Genomic DNA, 20,978 nt, shown 5'->3' on the forward strand with positions numbered 1-20,978 from the left:
TTTAAGTACAGTTATGAATTCTGAGCAAACAGCACCTTACTTCCTACAACTTATATGCACCCAAGAGAAGTAAAAATGTTATATAAAGTAGAAACACTGAATGACAAATATAACCCAAAACATAACTGTAAACTTTGGTAAACTTACACCAAGAATGAGCTATATGAGGCTAGTAGTCTCAAGTCTACCTTTAAGCCATCTTTTATAACCCTCTCATTCCAATGCTCTGTCTTTGTCTACACAGACATGGTGACCAGTCTGAGATTCTTCAAGGTTTATTTACAATGCTGTGATCCACTACATGCCCTGGTTTTCCCATGTATCACACTCTGTAACTGAAACCCTTTCTATTCTAGCTGTTCAGTACTTAACTCCTGCAGTTCTCCCTTTTTGGATTAGCTTCAAATAACTTCATGGTTTTCCTTTTATTTTTCTTTGAGGATTCAATGTACAGTTCCAAGACTACGTACCTCTATCAACCTGAAATTATTGCTGGGTTCCATGTCAATAATTTTTCACTAGCCCACAGGGACCATCTGGTCTAATGCCATGACTCTGTTTGCCATTTGTGCAGCTGCCTGCACATCTGTATGTTCTGATGCATCCTTTTATTATTTTCTGCTTTCCATTGCATGTTGTCAAAGGCCTGGGGACTGAATCTGTTTGAATTTTGTCTGTAGGGCTCTGAGCATTGAGCAGTGTGTGGCTTGGAAAACAGAAAACATTACCTTCAGCAAACTGGATTCATGGAGTCATGATGAATGGAAATGAGAGAGATTTGAATCCAGGACTGGGACTGGATTCAATATTCAACTCCTAGCTAAGAAAGATTATTTTAAATGTTCTCACACTGAACTACCATTTCAATGCTTTGAGCTGAGACCTACTCACACTATGTTTATTTCCTTGTAAGTACTTGTTATTTATTTGTGTTAGCTGTTTAAATATTAAGTTTTTATATTGGCTTTTTAGAATTGCTCACGATACATTCTTACTCTTTAACATGTACTCCCTACTCTCACTCCCTTTCTCTCTCTCTCTCTCTCTCCCCACACACAAACACACACACACACACACACACACACACAGGTGATCATTTGAAAAATCAGGCCTTAAGGCTGGATCTATACTTGGCCAACATCTTCAAGGTCACTGATTTTACTTCTTCTCTCTGCTGTGCAGGAGCCAAAGAGAGTGAGTCATCAGGGTGAATAATGCCTCTGTAATACTACCAGATTGTGTTTGTCTCCACTTCAAAGCTCTTAGTTTTAACAGAATAGTATTTCTCCACCCGCCCACCCCAACAGCAGTCTGGATAGCTGAGAGGCAACAGTTAGATGAACAGTAGCATCGTTTCCATAGGATGGACTATGTCCCACCCCACCCACGCCCCCCCAAAAATCTAGCAGCACCCCTTACAGAAGTTCTCAGGCCCAATTCTAGTCAGGTTTTGGCTGACTAGTGATTGCATCTCATCACCGTCTTTTCTCTTTCTTTCTCTCCTCCCTCTTTCTTCCCTCCCTCCCTCCCTTCCTTTCTTCCTTTCCTTCTTTCTTCCTTTGTTTTCACCTCACCCAGGATTATAAATATGCCTTTCTTGATCAGTCTTCTGTCACTACTCATCCCTTTATCCCTTTACTTTCTTTCCATCCAAAAAAAAAGTTTGTGACTTTGAGTTTGTCAGGAAAGGAAGGAAGGAAGAAAGAAAGAAAGATGGAAGGAGGAAGAAAGAAAGTTTTCATATCCTAGAATCTATTCCCATTTCCACAGCACCCCATGACTCCTCTTGCAAGGACTCGTTACTTTAAAAGTCATGTCTCTTTGGTGGAATTACAGTGCGGAGTGGCCATGAGGGAAAGAATAATGGCAGAACTACCACTATTGAGCACCTAATCATGGTGCCAGGTACTTTATACACTTATTTCATGAAATCCTCACAATTGAAGTAGCCTTATTATCTTTCACACACATGATTAAAGTGAGGTTCAGAGAGATTGAATAACTTGCCCAGGGTCACAGCCAGTAAGCAGAAAGGTAGATAATATCTAACTCTATATGGTGCCAAGATCTGTGATTTTTTGCTCAGCTGCTTCATTGAGAGGGGAGATATTAACCAGTCTAGAGTTCTAGCTTTTCCAAGCCTTTCTTTTCTTGATGCTAATTTATAGAATAACTTGAAAGAAAACAATTTTCTTTGATCATTCCTATGTCAGTTCAGCCCAAAGCACCTCCTCATTGTTGCTGATGGTATTTAGGGTTATCCTTCTTACGGGAGAATAACATGTCTAAGATATTTTGCCAGTCCTCTTTCATGTCCTACAGGTGCTAGTCAAAATTCCTCTAGACCTAAGGTAATAATATAATTAATCAATCAAACTGGGGCACTTTTAAAGATGAAAAGAAGTGCTTTAATAACTATGCTGGGCACTCTGGGGCTGCCACAGGCAAACTGGAATGAATGGCCACCCTCTTACCACAAACTATAACTGAGCGAGTGTCTCCTGTGGACAAAGAGAGTATTGATGATGGTCCAGCCTTAACTAAACCCTATGCAAAGCAAGAGAACAGAGGTATGGGGAAGAGAAGCTAGAACAACCAGACCCAAAGCTCTGTCTCACGAGCACTTGCTGCAATTCTGGGCCTGGCTGTGTGTGGTGGGAGAGGGAAGGTAGCTGGAAATGACTCAAAATTAGAACGATCGTTGTCCCTGTTGCTTTAGGAAGAGGTTCTACAACTTCTGTGTACTTAAGAATCACCATCATTCTTATTTAAAATTGGGATCCCTGAACTCCATAACTTAGAGATGTTGAAACTGTAGTCTGAGGTGGGCCCAGGAAACTGCACTGTAACATCCCCCCTGCCCCCATAGGGATTTTGATCTAGGTAATTTATGAATTACCCTGGGAAGGAAAACAGTGTTCTGTGATATAAAGTCTCTGCATACTAACTCTACAAAGATGGGCACGGTGGCAGAGGAATTCCCTGCAGGACTTAATAACACAGGTATTTACAACATGAAGATTTGTTCACAGGTAACGTCTGTTTGACCTGAATCACCATTTGGATCAAATAATTTAAACCATGTTAACCTTATAATTACTTTCAACATAGATTCTCAGATATTCTTAGCCATATATGTGGATATACATATACATATATATATATATATATATATTCTCATTATCTTTATACTGAATTCAAAGAAGAGAGAGAACATGTTCCATGTTTTCTGATAATCACTATAATAATAGTTGCCGTTTATTGAGCAGTGCTCTCGTGCCGGGCATTTATCTCCATTACCTCGAATACCAACACCCTCAGAAGTAAGTTGTGTTAGCTGTTCTATAGATGATGGACCCCAGGCTCAGAGAAGGTGACTTGCCTGAGGTGTTGCAGCTAGTACCTGGCAGACCTGCCAATTGATACCAGATCAGTTGCCTCGCCCTTGAGATATTTAATGAACTCAAAAGCACCGTGTGAGCACTGAAAAATACTTGTTGAAAGGCCACATCATGCATGTGAGCTAGCATGATCTGCTGCAAGAAGAATTCCTAGACAAGAGTAAAAACTTGAATGGTGACTTTGAAAAATGCTGAGGCATCGCTTTGATATAAAAAGGCAGGATAAAGCCGATTCTCAGTCAACATTTGGGAAACTTGGGGGTACAGCTCGCTGTTTTCCAGGCTGGCCTCTGGATTTATTTCTCCTTTGTTGGCTGTGCTGCTGCTATGCTCTTTATTCATATTTTCAAGGAAACACAAGTAAAGCGACTGTTCTTTCACTGCGCTCCCTTCCCATAGTCAGCCTGCTCCTCCGAGTACCACGGGCTGGTTCCATACGCAGCATGTCTTGTCGAAGGGCTGGTGGCAGCTGCAAGTTGGTGTGTGACACATTGAGTAGTCATATTTCTCTTCTCTGTGGCCCTCCAAAGCCCTTTCCAACATAACTTTTCCCCATCTGTTCTCGTTTGCACTGCATAATAGGGGACAGGTTTTGGAACTTGGGATTCAAAAAACATTAAGAGAAAATAAAAATGAGATGGAATTTGAGTAGAAAGAAACTCACTGGCTCCTCCCTCCCCCTCCTCAGTTACTGGGATCATTACCAGAGTATTAAATTGATCAAGGTTCTCCTCTAGTCGATTCTCTTTATGTGGTAGTGGGGAAATGAGAGAGCATTTAAAAATCTCTTTAAATTGTCTGCATAGCAATGAGATAGACAGCATGGCCGAGTCATTAGCAGATACAGCATTGCCCAGCACCTGACTTAAAGTTTTCCCCCATTTGCTTAGAATCTCTAATAAGTTGGGTTAATTGCCTCATGACTCAGGTTCCTCCCCTATAAAATTGAATGCGTGATGTGAATTTTAGAATACTTAGAGACAGGGTTTTCTAAAGTGCTGTAAGCCCACCTCTGTGCATGCAATAAATGATTTTGGAAATGATACAAACATCATTAAATTTTAAAAGTAATAAATTTCTTCTAACATACACTAGGAAAAGAACTGCACATGGCACAATATACCCATGATTTCACAGATATTTTTGCATAGGATGAGGCTAAACTAGGCATTTAAGTTTTAAAAGTGAACAAATTTAAAGAAGAATATTCAGCAAATAATAATAAAAGTGAATATGGTAAAACAAAAACAAAAGTACAAGCTTAGCGGCTTAGGAAGCAACTATAGAAGAGCAGTCGTTCTTTTATCCTTTATGTTTATTTTAGGAAAATCTTTATTGTGTGGGCCTCAGGTTCCCAATGTTGGATGAATCGCACTATCATCATCAGTCTAGCAGGGGCTTCTAATCCTTTTGAGATCAGCCCTCTTTGAGAATGTGAGTAAAGTTATGGATTTCCCCTGAAAATGCGTATTACCATATACAAACACACTTCTGCATATAATTTCTCGGTTTTCAAGACCACTTGGAGTCCATCTTTGGACTCTTGGAGATTGGGGGCACATAAATTCAAGGTTGTGTCCACTTGCTTGACAACCTCATTCTCTGCTTTCTTAAGTTCACAGGTCAGTTGAGCCTTTAAGCCACACCTTCTATGTTTCTGCAAGGAACACCATCTTCCTTCACTGCCTGCCCAGGGCAAAGCCAGCCAGCCTGCTGCCTACAGTCGTGTAGATAGTACAGAAAATAGCCTCTCTCTTCCCTCTCACCCCACTTTTAAAAAAATCAGAAATAATACAGAAAGTTCCATAGTTGAGACATGTTGTTGTTTGCCCCAAGCCAGACCAATCAGTGTCTTTCCATTTTCCATCAGAACTTGGAAAGAGAGGTGCATGATATGAAACTCAGGAAAGGGTCCTTATTTGTTAATTCTGCAGAGAAGCGTGCCAGGTATCAGAGAGGTGATCTGTAAATGCTTTTGATGATATTGATCCCTTCAGCAAACTCCTTCGGAGCTGAAAATGCTCTGTTTTAGTAAATTACTTCCGTAACCCATTTTCCACCCTCTTCTCCAAATACCCAGCTATGTGTGAGAAAGCGGGTGGTAGTATTACTGAGAAGAGTAATGGTGACCACCTGCACTTAATGAACATATCCCAGGCGCTGTACCTCCTGCACTGCGGGTTATATGTATCCCTCATTTAATATCCTCAGCTCCCTCGTGAGGCAGGTGGTATTATCTTCTCCATTTCACAGATGAGGAAACTGAGGTTATAGAGTCAGAAAGTGCTAGAACCAGTAATCAGAACCAGGACTGCCTCACTCCAGACCTAGCAGTTTTTTCTTCTGAACTCTGAACTTTATCCTTTTCAAAGTAGTGAAACATCTTATCCTGTCCCTGTCTTTCTATTGTTTCCATCCTCCCCCATCCTGCCATCTCCAAGAATTTTTGTCCAATTATACTAGCCAATATAGATGTATATCTCTCCTTTTTAAACTCAAATGGTAGCATATGATCCAATTTCCTGAACTTTACTCCCTCCCCACCGCCAGTTACCACTATATTGAGGAGCTCAGTTCATAGCAATACATTAAGAACTTCCTTATTATTTTTAAAGCTTTGTAGTGGCTTATTATAAGTATGTATCATAATTTAGGGACTCACTATCCTATTGATAGATATTTAGGTTGTTTTCAACCTTGCATTTTTACGTATAGCACTGCAACGAAAACCTTGCACATACATCACTTCACAGTTGGGTGAGGATATGTGCGGGAAATAGCCCTAGAATGGAATTGCAGGGTCAAAGGGTGTGGGCATTTGTAATTTTGCAATGTAATGTCAAATTGCCCTTCACAGACCTTGTACCAACTTCCAATTTGACCATAATGCATGAGGGTAACTAATAGTATTCTTGATAATTTCACGTTCTTTTTCTACTCCCACATTATGTAAGTTTCATCTTCTGTAAAATGTCTCAAATTATTTCAGTAAAAAGAAAAACATAAGGCTTACACTTAGTTTCTGCTGCCTGGTCACATACACACATATACAGAATTTTTCCTGTTGCACGTTTTCACCTACTGTGCTTAGAGCTCCCCCTAACTTCCAAAGGAAGCTCAGAGGATACACGGTTTAAGGAGTGACTCTCAGCAAGTTAGTCCTGGTGGACCACCCAGCCAGCAGATGGTTGATCTCCAGGCCACTTACCACTAAGCCTTTCCGGGAGTTTCCAGTAACATCTTCTTCCTCCCTATCCCCAACCATCCCTCCCCTCAGTCCGCTGTCAGGCATGCCCACCACAAAGCCCCCCGACTCCAGCCTTCCTAGTGGACCAATTCCATCTTTGCTGCCATGCCGTTCTATTTCTTCTTCACATTTCTTTGGGAGGTTAATGGCTTTGTGGAAATCTAAAACAGCCCCTCTTCAGGAAGTGGTAAAGTCTCTTGGAATAATAGAAACCAGCCTTGAAAGAGCTCTTGAATTCATCAGCATTTTCAATTAATTAAAAACCTTAGAGAAGTAATGATATGCATAAAAATTCAAGATGGTAGAATGAGCAGTGACCAAAACCTGGTAAATTAATATGGATACTGTAACCTTTAAGTATGAACAATAAAAAAAAAAAAAAATCTAAAGGACAAACAGAAGCACCTTCCTCCATCTCTCTTCTTCACAAATTCACACGCTTTTCGTCCTTTAAATTATTTTTAGATATCAATTATGTAGCAAAGAAGAAGAACCAGAAGCAGAAGAGCCAGAACTGCTCCTCTTCTTAGTAATAAGGCTTTGTCTTCACAGGAACTCAAGTTCAGTTCAGAAACTTTCAAACGTGGTTTTAAAGGCTCTTGTGAGTCAACTGTTAGTGAATCACACAAAAGGGGCCTTTATTAATAAGCATATTCTCTTCATTATAAAGAAATGAAAGCCTCAGAATAATCTGCCAACTGTTTAAAGAGAAAACAAAAAACAACGTGGTAAACATATCAGGACTTGAGCTGTCTAGGTAATTGGTTGTTTCTATGCACCTGGTTCCAAAGACAATATTTAATGTGTAATCTGTTTCATTTTGCTTGGGGAAGTAAGTGTAACTCTACCCCCTGGATCACATCTGCATTAAAATTAGGGGAGGCAGTCTTGTTTCAGTGAGTGGAAATTTATGCACATGAGTTGTCTTTTACATGGAGACAGCAATTATACCCCTCGAAATGCAGTCTGTGGGAGAAAATGACATATTCAAAGCTGGGGAACAAAAGCCTAATGCGAAGGGGACATTAACAAGGTTGGGAACCCCTTCCCAACAATTAACATGATCATTTACAAAATCTGCAATGTATAAAATTATTTTAAAAACATGTTTTTCAAAACAATGTGTTTTTTCTCCTTCCTTCTCAAAAAAAAAAAAAAATGAAAGAAAGAAAAACAGATTCAGCAGCAGCCATGCAGAATCTATTCCACTGTAACACATATTTTTAAATTGCTTCAGATATATTTAAGGACTGAAATAAACAAACTCCAGAGAGTGGTAGGTGACCCCTGGTTTAACAGCCTTATAAGGACTGAGGGGAAAATGTGGCCAAGAATTTTTCATTTTTATGTGAGGAAGTTGTGGTGTTTGAAAGTAACAATTCCTAATCAGAGTTCTTGAACTCAGGAAGATTGCATACAGCGTATGCAAATAAAAGTCTTTATTAGCTAAAACTAGTTTTAAAAAAATGATTTGTTGGTTGACTTATTAAAAAGGACAAAGCTGGAGCCATTAAAATTGGATTTAAGTTTTTGTTTCTTCTCTCCGTCTTCTCTGGAGACTGTAAGAAAGGGATGAGGGAAGATATGTTTTTGGCCCTCATTTCCCTTGTGTTTTCTCTACCTTCATGCTTCCTGGGAACATATGAACCACCAATGATCACATTTTATCTCATGTATCTAATTGTATCACCAGTAGAAAATTACAAGCCCTGCTTAACTAAAATGGGTTTTTGTAAATCAATTTGTTTTTGAGGTTTTCTAAGTTTTTAATGCCTGATCTTAATTTTTGGTGCATTTTTGTTTGAATAGTTTTGCTTCAAATTCCAAGCACTAGTACTTTTTATTAATCTGCTATGAGTTTTTATTTTATTTTGATTTTTGATAACTTAAGTCTTTCAATTAGTTTTGGTATATTTTCAGAAAGTAACATTTATAGAGCAACTTCAGTGGGCCAGGCATTGGGGAAATGCGAGCTGCAAATTCTAAATCCTGACTAACTTTTAGAAAATAGTAGGAATTTTAAATGTGAATAAACATAGAAGAAATAAAGTTTAAAATGTTTCTAATATTTTCTGGACCACTAGAACATTGAAATCATAGATATTGTAAAACAGCATGACAACATGATATATGGGAAAGGGCATGATAGCATGGGGTTAGGAGCTCTGAATTCTACTGTATATTGATTAACTACCTCTTTTGGGGGAATTCACTCAAGTTCTTTAAGCCTCTATTTCTTCTACAGTTAAAAAATAAACTGGAGGTGGAGCCCATTGACCTGGTCTCCCCAACAGATCAATGGCATCGACATCACCACCACCACCACCACCAAGAACAAAAATGGGTGGGGTTGGGGTAGGGAGGGAGGACTAAATGTTCTCAAAATTAAAAGAGACTTAATAAAAGGCCAAACAACTAAGTGATACAAGCAGGTATTGTCTGGGTCCTGATTTGATGAAAGACCTTTCTGAGAAAATCTAGGCAATTAGAATCTGAACTGGGGATGTACCAAGTAATCATTAATTTTACAATCTGAACTGGGGATGTACCAAGTAATCATTAATTTTGTTAGGTATGTTAGTGGCATTACGGTTGGGTAAGAAAATGTCCATATGTTTTAGAGATGCTTGCTGAAATCTGTAGGAATGGAATGATATGACGGCTGAAGTTTACTTCTAAATAAGACCCCCTCGCCCCACCAAAAAAAAAGGGGGTGTGAAAAGGGGCATGGGAAATAGATGAATCAAGTCTGGCCTAATCTTGATCATTGTTCGACCTGGTGATAGGTATACGGGGTTCATTATTCTATTTTTTTTCTTTTATGTTTATGTTTGAAAGTTTTCATTAAAAAGTAACCATAACATCATGAAATCCTCAAAAAAAAAAGGAAGAAGAACAAGGAAAGTGGAGTTGTACTAAATTTTTCTAAATTCTTTTCAAAATAGAAAACCCCATCATTCTATTTCAAAGTCTGAACAATGATCACTGTAAAAATATAAAGCAATTTTTGTTTTGATTTTCAAAATCAAATAGTATCTAATTAAGGCTGTGTTCTGACTATTACATTTTACTGGTACCTAATACATAACTAACTGAAAATCAAGTAGAAGCAGACAATTCACAGGAGAAGAACTTCTGATGAACGTTTGATTTGTCAACAAATCTTTGCTTGATTTGTCAACAGGGAACCCCGACCTTTAGCAGCAATAGAGTAAGCTTTTCTAAATTGAAAGCTCATCTCAGCTCTTTGAGAGGTTGTATGGAATGGCCTTTGCTGTGTGTTCACTCAGATCAATAAATTGCCTTTTTCCTCTCTCTTCACCAAACGGGTTACGTGGCCATTTTCTATCCAGGAATAATCGCTGTCATCAATACTTTTTCCTTGCTGTTTGTGTATTTCTTTTCCCTTCCAAGGTCCTGAAGAGATTCAAATGTTTTCACATCCCACATGTTGAAACTTCAGTTTCTTAGCTGTGATCAGTATAACATCTTTAGCTGCTAAAGAATGATACGTTTGCTTTCTTCATTCCACATTGGATCTCTGTGTTAGAAACTGGAGGATTATTTGGTAACCTTTTGTATTCTGTGGTGAAGCACTGGGAGGAACTGAGTCATAGTTAGTCTTCAGACTGTTAATTAACACAACATTGTGAATCAACTATACTACAGTAAAAGAAAGTTAATATCACACACACAAAAATTCAGACTGTTCATTGGCTTAAAAACTCATGTTTGTCAAAAAGAAAGATGGAGTGAGACTTGAGTGCATTTTATATATCCTAGTATATTTGGCCCAGTGTTGATGTTACCTTTTACAGGGGTGGGTGAACTTGGCTGAACACAAGTTACCTGGCAACTTAGGAAAATCAAAGCTTATTAAAACAGTTTTTATATTATTGGTAGTAAATACAGTATTATTTTGGGAGCTTTAGAATGAAATTGTTGAACTGTTTTATCAAACTGCAAGGAACTTCAAAGAAGTTAGCAATTTCTTAAGTAAAATAGGAAAGAGTCCCCGTAAAGAAAGGCAGCCAGTCCCATTGCAAAAATGTGAGAAATAATAAGTGGAAACCAAGTCAATCTTTAAAAGTTGTTTATAGATTGGAATTTCTACCTGGTCAATGCTCAGCAGGAAAGGAAAATAGAAAGCTCTTTATACTCTTGTCAATAAAAATAACACTAACATTCCAATGGAATAATAGGGAAAGGGCATTAACTGAAAAGAAAATTAGAAAAATACAAACAGTTGATATATTTATGAGCAAGGTACAACCTCATTAGCAATCAAGAGGATGCAAATTAAAACATAGATGTTTTTAAATTTCCAAATTGGCAAGGATAATAGAGGGTGTGGTGACAAAGACAGCAAAGGGTATGGTGAGATGGACAAGCTACTGGAAGCAGTTCAGATTACTTAGCAATTGGAAATATGATCTAGATTCCTACTTTGAGGAACCTATCCTAAGGAAATAATGAGATGCTGTAAAAGGTTGTGGTCTATCCATAGGCTTAAATCAGTCAAAAAAATCATACTCTCAGAGAATATCTAATGACTTGGGAAAATGCTAATAATATAACTAAGACAAGTAGGAGAAAGCTATGCTTATTTCCTTGTAATATATAAATATGCACAGAAAAGACCAAGAGAAAATTATCCAAAATTTATATCTATTTATATCAGAAGTAGTAAAATTAAGTGATTTTATCTCCTTTGAAATACTTTTCCTCTGTATATTTTCATAGTGAATATTGCATTATTTTAATTTTCTTTCTAATAGATTTGTTTATTTTTATTATAACAGTACCAATTACTTTAAAATTTTTAGTAAATACAAATAAGAATAAAAAGTGTAAATATGGTGAGCTAATGTGTACAGGGTATCTTTTGGAGGTAATGAAAATGTTTTAAAATTGATTGTAGTGATGGCTGTAAAACTCCGTGAATATACTAAAAACCATTGAATTGTACACTCAAATGGGTTAAATGGGTTAATTGTATGGTATGTGCCTTTAACCTCAATAAACTTGCTATAAAAACCAAAAAAGTATAAAGATCACCCACATTGCCAAGATTACCACTGACAGCATCTTATTGCATATCTTCCAAACTCATTTCTGTGCATCATATCTGTTTAAAAATTAAAAACCAGATCATACAATGCATATCATTTAAAAAGCATTTTTAATTACAACATGTATAACTTTCTAATCAGAAAGTATAAAGGGACCTAAAGGTGATTAGGACAGCCGGGTTCCGAATCCAGCCTTACCTTAAGGAGTTGTGAGACCTTGAGGAATCACATGACTTTTCAGCAATAAACTTTTTCCTTGTAAAAGGTAGAGCTGGGACTAGATGAGATTTTGGTCCCTTCCAGTCTTACTTCTGTGAATCTATGTTTACTTGAAGGGGGGAACAATAATAGTAAAACTTGTAATTACTTCGTTGTAATAGCAAAGACTATTTACAATAGGGCCTAGTATTATTGGTATGGTGATAAATAAAGGAAGCAAAGGACAGAAGAGTGCACAATGTATAGTTTAAAATGTCTACAATGTTTCTGTAAGGACACATAGAAGCCGGCATTAAGAGGATGGGTGGCTGGGAAAATGGTGATTCTGGAATTTACTTTTTGTTATACAATATATCCTTTTGTATTTGCATACTTTGTATCTTTTTTTTTAAACAAAATAATTATTAGGGGAAAAATCTTGTTAACAAAGGAGTACAGATGTCTTGGGTGTAATGATAAATGACTTCAAGCAAACTTGTCACTCACTCCTTTGCTTAAACCCCTTTAATCACTTCCCTGGCTCTGTTCTTGTGAGACCTGCATGAATGGGCTGGGCCACCTCAGTCTTCTCTGGTCACTTCACCATATGCTCCTTTCACTCCAGTGCCACTGGCCTTCTGTTAGTTCCTAGAGAATCTTAAGCTTTTCGTCCCCCAAAATGTCAAACACAGCATCAACAATTTCAGATAATAAGCTTCTTAGTAATTCTAACTTGAGTCGTGGAATTTTGAAACTGAGAGACCTCTGAAACGCAATTCACCCCTCAGTTTCCACCTAAGGAGAAGCTAGGCTCTGCAATCTGAAGTTACCTGCCTAAGGTCACATAGCTAGTCCTCCGCTGTATGTAATTAACCTTACTTAGCAGCTGATCTCTGGAGTTTCATTAAACAAAAGTAGGTTAACAAAAAGGAAGCCTTTGGATTTTAGATATTGGTGGAGTAGGGCTACACTAGGACTTGGAAAATTAATTTGATTTCTTATCCATGAAAATGTCTTCATGATGCCAGTGTTCGGAGGGACCAGTCAGGCAAAGGAATGTTCCTTAAAAACAAAAAGCCACTGTAATGCTGGATTCTACCAAGAACTACACAGTTATATTCAAAATATATTTGTTTAATTTGAGGAAGGAATTAATTTGGTTGTCCTGAGGGCATTCATCCACGGGAGTAGCTTTTAAAAATCCACATCTCTACAATGTAGCAAAATTAACCATAGTTAAGCGAATTAGAAACTCAGGCAGCTTCAGAATGTGTGCAAGACCGAGCACAGGGCTGATGGGCATCTAGCCCTCAAGGTTGCAAGGAAATGAGTCACAAAGAGACTGAGATGCAGGCAAAGAATGAGACAAGGCTCTGAGGCCTCTGGGAAATTTTCTTCTGAAAGATATGGACCTACCAGCAGAGCACAAAAAGGCCTAATTTGAATTCTATTCTCTAATTCCTAACTCCCGCTTCACACATATAAGTCCATATACATTCCTCACCAGTTAGGTTTGTTCCATGATCGTCAGACCCTTTAAAAATATATGCATTTCTATTTTTATAATGATTACTTCTGCTTATGAAAGTAATATAGAAAACTTACAACATACAGACATGTGTAAAGAAGAAAATAAGTCAACCCTATCCATGATTCAACGATAATTACCACACATCTGAAATAATTTCCTTCTAGTCTTTCATCTTTGTGTATATGTGAGTGTGAGGGATTTGTGTGTTTATAAGGGTCATGGAATTGGAATATTATCTTTGTATCCTATTTTTTCAACTTATGCTTTATTGCTGGCATTTCCAAAATTATTAGATGATGGTCATTCTTTTACATAAATCTTTGTGTGATTGATGATTATTTTCATAGAATAAATTCCTGAAATGGGATTAAAGTATCAGGATATAAGTATTTTTAAGGTATTTGATACATATCATTTAATTATCTTCAAGAAACTGCTTTCCAGTTTACAGTCTCCACAGCAACTGAATGTCCTTTAAAAGTCAATCTTACCCACAGATAAGATGCTCAATTGCTGACAAATTGTGTAAAACATTTTATCTCAGTTTTGTTTGCACTACCCTTTCAATTTTTAGAGTAAACTTTTTCCTAATGTTCATATGTAAAATTTATTTTTCCTTGTCTGTTATGACATCTACCCAACTTTCTATTAAAAGGTACATTTTGTTGATTTGTAAGTTTTTTTAATATATTAAAGATTTTAACCCTTTTGAGTATATGTTGTAAGTAGCTTCACTACTTGGCTCCCCCCACCCCCTTTTATTTGTTTGCTTGTTCCCTAAGACATTTTAAGGAAAAAAATTTACATAGTCAAGCCAACCAATCTTTTTTATTTCTTCCATAGCTTTTATTTAGAAAGTCCTTTCTGGGAATTCCCTGGCGGTCCAGTGGTTAAGAATTGGCATTTTCACTGCTGTGGGCCTGGGTTCGATTCCTGGTCTGGGATCCTGCAAGCCCTGTGGTACAGACAAAAAAAGTCCTTTCCTCATCCAAAGGTATCTACCTATATTTGCTTTGAGTTAATTTATAATCTAAAAAATATGTTTAACTCTTTATTTCTTCTGGAAATCTTTTCAGGAATGGTGTGAGAAGATGCAATAATAGGATTTTGTCCAAGTGCCTCAACATTGTTTAATGAATAATCTTTCCTTTCTGCAATCGTTTTGTAATGCCTCTTTTATCACATGGTTGGCTCATAGCCGCGCACTGGTTTGCATGTAACCCGCTGTGCCAGGAATCACTGGATGAACTTTCCCAAGTGGGAAGTGGCTGTAGCTTCCACAGTTCTTTGAATATGGTGGATGGCCAATAAAGTCTTGTATGAAATGAACAATTAACGAGTCATTCATACACCTGGGAAAGTTTAACTGGAAGATAAACAAGTGTCTGTCCTAACTGGTTAAATGTTTACCTTTTGAGGAAAAGGGTGCCAGTCCTGATAGGATTTTTAGTGACCCTTTCAGGTTATGATTTCCCTTCTACCTCTTACTGTTCTGAGCCAGTCATTTCAATCTTTGGAACATAATACTGGTTTCTTATGGGCCTCAGTATTAGGACTAAATTCTAGATCTCAGGGTCTTTTAATTCATCATTCGCCAGGAATAGTTACGATGCAGCTTGGTCAGTATTTCCCACACTTGAGTAATGTATGGACACCTTCAAAAGGAAAAAAAATTCCATGGACCTTCAGTGATGCCTTAAATAATTTTTTTTTTTTTTTTTAAAGATTTATTTATTTATTTATTTATTTATTTTTGGCTGTGTTGGGTCTTCGTTTCTGTGCGAGGGCTTTCTCTAGTTGTGGCAAGCGGGGGCCACTCTTCATCGCGGTGCGCGGGCCTCTCACTATCGCGGCCTCTCTTGTTGCAGAGCACAGGCTCCAGACGCGCAGGCTCAGCAATTGTGGCTCACGGGCCTAGTTGCTCCGCGGCATGTGGGATCTTCCCAGACCAGGGCTCGAACCCGTGTCCCCCACATTAGCAGGCAGACTCTCAAGCACTGCGCCACCAGGGAAGCCCCGCCTTAAATAATTTTTATAAAATTTCATTTAAATGAACTTCATGTTCTTTATAGGTACATAGCAAAAAAGGGTAGTGGACTCATGGTTGTATGGTAGACGTTTATATGATCCAGAATATGCATCATATTAATTACTTTAATATGATATTAATTTCTTTTAAAAATATTGTAACTGAAGCAAAAGAACAAACTTCATAGAGAACTTGGAGATCCCCTAAGAGTATGTGTCCTAGTTCCAGTCTAACAAAACAGAAATGGGAGAATTGCTTTACCATAAACCACATCCAGCCCTCAAACTGTGCGCTTTTTCTAAGCAGTTTGGATGCCTACCCAGCCTTCAACGCTCAACTTAAATGTGAACGACCACTCAGCTAGATATAAACTAATCTCCATATGCTTGTAACCATTACACAACTGTACAACCAAAACTAAATATGAACAAAACTATAAAACCAATGCTTCAAATATCTTTATTTAATAAGACAGATGATATTGTCTTGCTGAACAAAAATGTCTGCTCGCATTGTAAACATGGTACTATTGCCTGCTGGGAGCAGGGATATTTTTTTGGTTCTACATGCCCAAATCAAATGAACAGACTTATCAGAATTTGTTTGTTCATTCCTTCAACCATTAATCTTTATTTTTCTTCCAGAAACCTCTAGAAATTTAACTGCAGCACATCAATCCATCATGATTCTCATCAACACCAACTCTCAAACATCTCACCAATATTCTTCTAAAGAATTTGCTTGTAAAAGTTGATATACATAACTAAGCTGAATTTTGCTTTATAGGTTTTAATAAGCCATGTTCCTTTATACCATTATGAAAGGAAAACACTCTGGGAGCCAAAAAGAAATGGCTTTAAGATGAGAGAAAATCACTCACTGTAGTTACTTAGATATTTTAAATGAAATCATTTCTAAAAATTATAATTTATATTCTGTATCACTTACAATCTGCAAAATTTTATGGAATAAATTTCCCCAATTTTATAGGAAAATATTGTACAGGACTCTTAGGTTGCTCAGGATTCTGTTTCCTAATAGTTTTTGAAAGCTGTTGACTTTTAGAAATGAACATGTTGATCTGGGCGTAAAGGAGGAGGATATGCAGAAAACAGAAGAGTTGCCAATTCACAATGCAGCAGGCAATTAATTAACAAGAGTCCTGCTCCCTGAAACATACGATGGAAGAGATCTGGGAATCTGAGAAAAACAGAAGATGTATTTCCTCCAAGTTACTTTACTAGTGTGATTTTCCACCAGAGTTAAATCAGTGGGTTAGAAGTTGGGGTGAGCCGTGGTTCTCAAGGGGCAGTGATTTTGCTTCCTCCCACCTCCCTGGACATTTGGCAATGTCTGGAGACGTTTTTGGTTGTCATGACTGTGGAGGGAGTCCTATTTACATGTAATGGATAGAGGTCAAGGATGCTGCAAAACCTCTTACACTGCACACGACAGCACCCCACAACAATTATCCAACCAAAGATGTCTATAGCACCAAGGTTGAGAAACCCTGGGTTAAGGTATCCAAGCCAAAGGACTGTATTTGGGCTGTATCCTTGCATTGGTGGGCCTTGTGTTAAAGGCTGTATCCTTGTGTATCCTCCTGTTTTATACACACACACACACACACACACACTCTTATCAATTTATCTATGTTACAAGGCTGCAAGAAGTACCCAGAATCCTCCCAGAGAGTCTCCTGGAATACAACTTAGTTTACATGAGGGTTGAGTTAGAGGATTCTGCATTGAGCCAGCCACACAATAACACCACTGTGAAGTTAGAGATAAAAGGAACAGTCAAAAGCTTAACAGGATTCATTAGTTCATTTATTGACTTACTCAGCAAACCTTCATTGAGTACTCACATGTGCTACTCTGCTAGGCATGATGATACATGGTGGACACAACCAAACTTGGTTTCTGCCCTCTTGGAGCTTACAGCCTAGAGGATACTACAAGACAGCTTACCAAGAAGAGGTCAGTAACATGAGGACGCTGTAAATGGACCCGACCGAGGAATATTTACACAGCAGTTTGAGAAGCTCCCACATGTGTGTAATCTCATTTGAACCGCACAACAAACCTCATGAGACAGGCTATATTCCCTCTTAAAGAGGGTAAAAATGTGCCCAAGGTCACACAGTTTGTAAGTGGCAGGGCTGACGCTTCAGCCAAGTGACACTGAGGTCCCTGCCACATTGTTCTACAGAGCCAGAATACATACAGGCACTCTTGCTTGACTGACCTGTAATTTCCTCTCCTGATTCCCACCAGTCACACAGGTACAAAGCCCTTCCCCTTATGGAAAAATGCCCCCAGCCTTCTACATCTTCTTGCTTGTATAGTACCTGGGGATTCTTTTCTAGGGATTTCATGTATATTTGCCTTGTGTTTCTAATTAGATTGTGAACTCCTGACCTGCAGGGACCAGATCTTCCATTTTCTTTGCAGCCTTTTGCAGTACTGCAGACAGTCACCCAGTAAATGCCTGCTGCATGAATGAACCTGTAGAGATAAAAATACTTTATGGTATTCCCATTTATTAGCTTCACGCTTTTATTTGGCTTTGTGATAGAACTGTGCATTCTAAACTTCTAGAGGGCAGAGAAAATGGCTTGGTGCTTTCCTTACACTCAGCAGGCACCATGCAAAATTTGATCCTCACATGCCTTTTTGATGCTCTGGATAATATTAGCACACTGGTGTGTTTTGTGTATCTAAGGACCGAGGTTGTCAGCCTCTCTGTGGCGAGGAATGTCCCTTCCTATCCACTGTAAGCTCTCATGGCGCCTAGGACAGGGCTAGATTACCGCAGAACCCCCTCCCCACGCCCCAAATGCATATTTTTATTACTAAGGAGGCGGACTGCAAAAATGGCAAGCTCTTGCATAACCCCAGACCTTGCGAGGAAATAAGCGAAGTGGAAGGGGATCGAAGACAGGTCAGAAATGGCCTGGATGAGAATGCCGAGGCTTCTCTCCGAGAATCCAGCCTAAGTCTGCCAAGCTGGACTCCAGCCGCACGCCGCCCGAAGTCCCGAGCCCGGGAGGCAGCCCGCCCACCCGCCGGCCCGCCGGCCCGCCCGCCCCCGGGAGCTGTCCAGACGGCCCCGCCCGCGCCTACCTGGGCACTCACCCCGCTGCGCAGCCTCGCCACCTCCCACCCCGGCCGTGGGAGCCCGGCTCGGGCCTGCCCCGCCGCCTCCCCGCCTCCGAGGAGCCCCGCGGGCGGCGCGCTCGCAGCCTCCTCCTTGCCGGCCAGACAGCGCCGGGCGCGCCGGGGGCGGCTCGGCCAGGCTCGGCGGGGCTCGGCGGGCTCGCCCCCGGCTAGGCGCCTGCAGGGGGCGCGGGGACGGCCCCGCCCCGCCGCCTTCCCTCTCCCTCCCGGCTCCCTGGATCCGCGCCGGGAGGAAATGATGTGTTGCTGCCTGGTTAATCACAGCTCCAGACACTCATTGGCCGAGCGCTCCGCAGCCACTTCCTTCTCCTCCTCCTCCCGCTCCTCCCGCTCCGGCTCCTGCTCTTTGCAGCCGCCGCCGCAGCCGCAGCCTCCCCCTCGGCGCTGGGGGAACTTTTCTACTCTCAGTGACCGTCCTACCCCCCCACCCCCGCCGCCCCCCGGGCCAGCCCCCACCCGGCCCGCCCGCGGCCGTCTTTCCAGCCCGTGCCGCAGCGCCTCGGGAAGTTTATTCCGCCCGCCCTCCTCCCCTTCCTTCTCCGCCTCCTCTTCACCCCGCCTCCCCTCCCTCCTCCGGCTCTTTCCCCGGGGTGGCTGCCGCTGCCGCCGCCGCTGCCAGGCTGCTCCTCGGCCAGCCGCGCCGGCCCCAGGGCCGGAAAGCCCCCGGCGCCCCGCACCGGCTCGCCGCACCCGTCCGCCGCAGCCGCCGCCGCTGCCGCTCTGGGCCGGCCGCCGGCCTTCGGCCCCGCGGAGTTCCGGGCTCCCTCGCCGGCTGCACCGCCCCGCCCCGCGCCGTGCCGCGCCGACCTGCAGCGCCCGGCTGGCTCGCACTCCGCCTCCCCCGGCTCGGCCCCCCGCCGCCGCGGGACCAGAGGTTAGTGCAGGTCGCCGGCCGCGCCTGCCGGAGCCGGGAGGACCGAGGGAGGAGGGAGCCTAGCGGGAGAAGGGGCAGGAATTGGGGGTGGGAGGGTGGGCGTCTGAGGTGCCTCCCCCTCGCTTTCATTCCTTTCTCCCCCAAGCCGATTCACTCTCGGTGGGGGAAGCCGCCGCGGAACAAAACTGTCTTGCTGTGGGCCTGAACTGCCGGTGGGATGTGGCAGAGGGCAGAGGCGCGGAGTGCGGTGGTCTCTGCTTTGCAGTGTGTGTGTGTGTGTGTGTGTGTGTGCGTGTGTGTGTGTGCGCGTGTGTGCATGTAGTGAACTCCTTCAGGGTGCGTGCCTCTGACTTGTAAATCGATCTGACCGCCTGGCCACGGGGCTCACCTTCCTAGCTGAGCTTGGTAGAGAGTAAAGGGATGGGCGAATCACCCCCACCCTCAAAATATCCGTCTCTTCCAAGAGGAATTTTCTGTTGGAAAGACAGCCAATAAACTCTGCTCAACGCCCTCCCTCCCTCAGTTCTTCCTAGCTGCAGTTTCAAAAAAGCTTGAAAGCCAGGAATGTGGGATTCATCTTCCGATCCCCAGAAGGCAAATGTGGTTACAGATGTTGCACGGTACTTTGCCAAGTTTAAAATCCTTCCTTCAACACGGTCACCAAAACAACGAGGCTAGACCCTTGGGTGCGCTGGGGAGAGATGTGGGCCTCTGGGGCTGCCGGACTCCCTAACTTCCGTCGGGTTCTGGACTGCCTCAGCTCTGTCCAGTTTGTGCCAGATAGGTCTCCCACTCTCCCCAGACTCCCCTTCTTTTCCCCGGGAGTTTTGAACGCTCCTTGCATGGGAGAGAAACTCTTCAAGAAGCTACTTAGGGAAGAAAACATTCCACTTAGTAGCAAAAGAAATGTCTTGGTTAAAAAGTTGTGCTTAACGTGGCTTTGGGAGAGAGGTAGCAAAGTAATACAATGGATTTGTTAATTTTATTGGGCTTTCTTTCTTTTTCGAAGTTTGTGAGGTGGGAGTTCGATGATGATGAGAAAAGGGACTGATCTCATACGTACTTTGTATATTTTTGAAAAGAGGCCCTCGCATTTAGACATGGCTAACCCAGTGGTTTTAAAGAATCCTGTCCCACAGATGCTGACTGCTCTGACAGCCCAAGGAAAGGCGGTGGCAAAAAATAGACACCACCTCCCTTTTCCCCCCCAAAAATTCTTCCTGGAAAGGTGGTGGTAAGAAATTTCAAGAGCTGGGCTGATCCAAGTGGCGATCCTTAAATGGAAACACTATAGTATGTCCTGGCACTTGTCTCTGGAGGTGGGTGGCTGGCAGGGGGCCCGGGCTCGGGCAGCCAGCAGACACTAGACTTGTGCTGACCTCAGACACTGGCCTCACCACCCAGTTTTACAGTATGCTTGAGTATGAAATACGGATCTTCACCATTT

The 20,978-nt window shown here is 41.3% G+C and overlaps 1 protein-coding gene and 1 long non-coding RNA gene across 3 annotated transcripts in view; one reads left to right on the forward strand and one right to left on the reverse strand.

Annotated features, from left to right (window-relative positions):
- Nucleotides 1-11,401: 11,401 nt before the first annotated feature.
- Nucleotides 11,402-18,529, reverse strand: LOC309630292. Its single transcript, XR_014245577.1, has 2 exons — nucleotides 17,899-18,529; nucleotides 11,402-12,048 (listed from the first exon to the last, which is right to left on the reverse strand). It is a non-coding gene; the product is annotated as an uncharacterized lncRNA (long non-coding RNA).
- A 448-nt stretch (nucleotides 18,530-18,977) lies between these two features.
- ACVR1 (activin A receptor type 1) overlaps nucleotides 18,978-20,978 on the forward strand; it is a 124,416-nt gene continuing 122,415 nt past the window's right edge. The window contains exon 1 of one of the 2 annotated variants that reach the window (XM_082395327.1): nucleotides 18,978-19,531. The gene's annotated coding sequence lies outside the window, so the exon portion shown is untranslated. The remainder of the gene's footprint in view (nucleotides 19,532-20,978) is intronic. The other variant, XM_082395328.1, reaches the window with a different exon arrangement.

This window comes from Balaenoptera borealis (genome assembly GCF_965194805.1).
Source record: "Balaenoptera borealis genome assembly, chromosome: 6".
Taxonomy (NCBI): Eukaryota; Metazoa; Chordata; class Mammalia; order Artiodactyla; family Balaenopteridae; genus Balaenoptera; species Balaenoptera borealis.